Consider the following 2,914-nt stretch of genomic DNA (forward strand, 5'->3'; position numbering starts at 1 on the left):
AGGTACATATATGGGGAAAGCAAAAACTATGAAGGGATTACCAGAAAATTGAGGAAATAAAAGAACAGTTCACATTTTCAATGTCTAGCGGTACATCTCGTTGAAATGCAGCCTACTCCCAGACAAATACAAGGTGGCTTGGTTATGCTCTAATACATATCGCCCTTTGAAAAACTATAGATGACTTCACAATGCCATTATTTCAAAACTCTTCATTTTCTCCCTAAAGATATGATTTTGGTTCTATAATAGCATTTAATTTTTAATGCTATTAAATATAGATAAAAGCCGCAAAAGCTCCGGGTAATTAGGTGTCGCTATAGCTACTATTTTTTTGTAGTGAGCAAGAGACAATCAAAATTAATTAGATGAGAAAAAAAAGCGATGCTGGAGAATACTAATCTAGTTTTCATCCATGACTTCCATAAATATATTCACATTCAAATTTGACAAGAAGGCTTCATGGGTGGGCTTGGCTCCCTACAGATATGAATGTGTGGGCCATACGAACAAGTAGCAGGTTACTGGCCCCTCTTACACCACGTTACTTGCAAGGCCACCATCACGCTTTGCGTGTTCAACAATTGAGGCACAAAAGCGAACACCATTCCTTATCTTTCTCATCCACTCAAATATTGCAGCAAAAACACATATTTTCTGTCACTATTGGAAAAGAAAAGAGAAGACCATGCATTGGTAAGGATGCCAACAATGTTATCAAGAGGAATTGCCCAAATTGTCACTCATCCTATGTATTCCTCACAAATTTGATATGCACCTAATTGTATCATGTCATTGATAAAAACAAGCTAGATCTATACCCTAGTACTGAAGATTTTCAATTGAAGTGCCTGAATCGCAACTTGTGTCTTTGTCCCAAAAGGCTAAACATGTGTTGGATGCTGGTTGTAAAGCTCTCTCATCGAGTGCGTGAACATCGGGATGTGTAGGATCCAACTTGTTTTAAAAAATATCTGACTTACATTGGACCCGGGATCCGACCCTGTGAAATATATTTTGGGCATGTAGTCTTCAAACAATTTGCTGTTCCACTAGCCATCATTACTCATTAGGAATACATAACTCAGTGGGTGCTTGTGAATTTGAATTACTCAAGACTTTGGTGTGCAACTAGGTGACTTTTGGACCATTCATATATGTGGAACTTGTACCATTATTTATTTCACGCTTGAGACGGCAGAGAGAGAGAGAGAGAGAATCTCACTAATAAGAGATACATGGTCAAGAAAAAGAAAAGAAAACAAAGAAGAAAGAAAGCTGCAAAAGACACAGAATCTCTAGGCAATTTTTTTAATTATTGGTTCCAAACCAAACTCCCCCAACTGAATGGGAAATGAGCAAATCTCCGTATCTGGAATCAACCAGGAGAAGGAGGAAGCAGGGCAAGAGGCGGCAAAAGAAGAAGAAAAAGAAATAGAAGAAAATGAGAAGGCAAGGTATGAATGGGATTTCTCTCTCTCTTGCTCAGTGTCCCCCAACACCTCCATCGGTGGCACCACAGATGCCATTGGTGTCACAGAAATAGACCCATCTGACACAATCTTAGCCACTGGTGGCAGTGGCAGAAAGATCAGGATCTATACCCTCAACTCACTAGTGGGCGATGGTTCCTACACTAGGTTCTATCACCATGATAGTGTCTATGATTACTATATTTGCACCCCGGCCAAGTTGAGCAGACTAAGTTGGAGGCCAGACGCTGCAGGCCGTGTTATCGGATCTGGCGACTACGATGGCGTTGTAACCGAATACGACCTTGAGAAGCGTGTGCCGGTATTCGAGCGCGACGAGCACGGAGGCCGGCGGGTATGGAGCATTAATTACTCGACTGGGCTCCCGTCAGTTGGTGCCTCCGGTTCCGATGATGGGACTGTGCACATATGGGACTCCAGATCCGAGACCGGAGTGGCAGTCATGCGGCCTGGATCCATGAGCCCTGTGTGCTCAGTCCAATTTGACAGGTTCAATGACAACCTAATGGCTGTGGGGTCTGCTGACCGGTTCATCTATGTTTTTGACTTTAGGTGGACCCAGGCACCGGTCTTGGTGCTGCAAGGCCACCGGAAGGCGGTGTCCTACGTGCGGTTCATCGGGGTGGGGTGCATGGTATCGGCTGCAATAGATGGGTGCCTGAAGCTGTGGGAGTTGCACGCGGCACGTGAGGTCCGCAGGTACGAGGGGCATGTGAATGCACGGAACTTCGTCGGGTTGTCGGTGTGGCAAGAAGGTGGGCTCTTGGGATGCGGGTCAGAGACCAACGAGGTGTATGTCTATGACCGAAGGTGGAAGGACCCGGTCTGGGTCCAGAGTTTTGAGCCAGAGGGCCAAACCGGGTGCGGTGGCCGTTTCGTGAGTAGCGTGTGCTGGAGGCAGAATACGTATGGGGAGTGCACGCTGGTGGCCGGGGCATCCAATGGGGTTTTGCAGGTTTTCACTGCTAAAAGAAAAGAAATATGACACAAATTTGTGCAAATAAATGTAGCAACATCAATATTCTTTTGTAGTGCAAGTAAAGAAGACAAGTGGGATTGATCACAGGGTGATGGTTTTGAGTTATACGGTTTTTTGCTACAATTACCAACTTCTTAATCTACTAGTAATGCTCATCTGCATAATTGACTGATGCACATTTTGATAGGTTCATCATTCGAGAAAATGGTTGCAAATGGTCTCCTTGTCTCTTGGTTTTCTATGGCCAGGTACGTATGAAGATCAAATAAGGCCACTTTTTACTCATGACACATGAACACACCTGTTTCAACTTTTAAGCATGTATAATGTGATTGCACACTTTCCTTATGCTACTGCACTTGATCGCACACCATCTGTTGTTGGGTTCCACAGAGTGTCAACTGTATCCTAAGGATGGAGGGTGATTAGGTACAGCAGCGTT

At 44.2% G+C, this 2,914-nt stretch overlaps 1 pseudogene across 1 annotated transcript; it reads left to right on the top strand.

The window, feature by feature from the left end:
• Positions 1-1,206: 1,206 nt before the first annotated feature.
• On the top strand, positions 1,207-2,627 carry LOC149822235 (WD repeat-containing protein RUP2 pseudogene; annotated as a pseudogene). The gene has a single exon (XR_016426013.1). The product of XR_016426013.1 is annotated as a WD repeat-containing protein RUP2 pseudogene (transcript).
• Positions 2,628-2,914: the final 287 nt, after the last annotated feature.

This window comes from Nuphar pumila, chromosome 11 (assembly GCF_984573655.1).
Source record: "Nuphar pumila chromosome 11, dmNupPumi1.hap1.1, whole genome shotgun sequence".
Classification (NCBI taxonomy): Eukaryota; Viridiplantae; Streptophyta; class Magnoliopsida; order Nymphaeales; family Nymphaeaceae; genus Nuphar; species Nuphar pumila.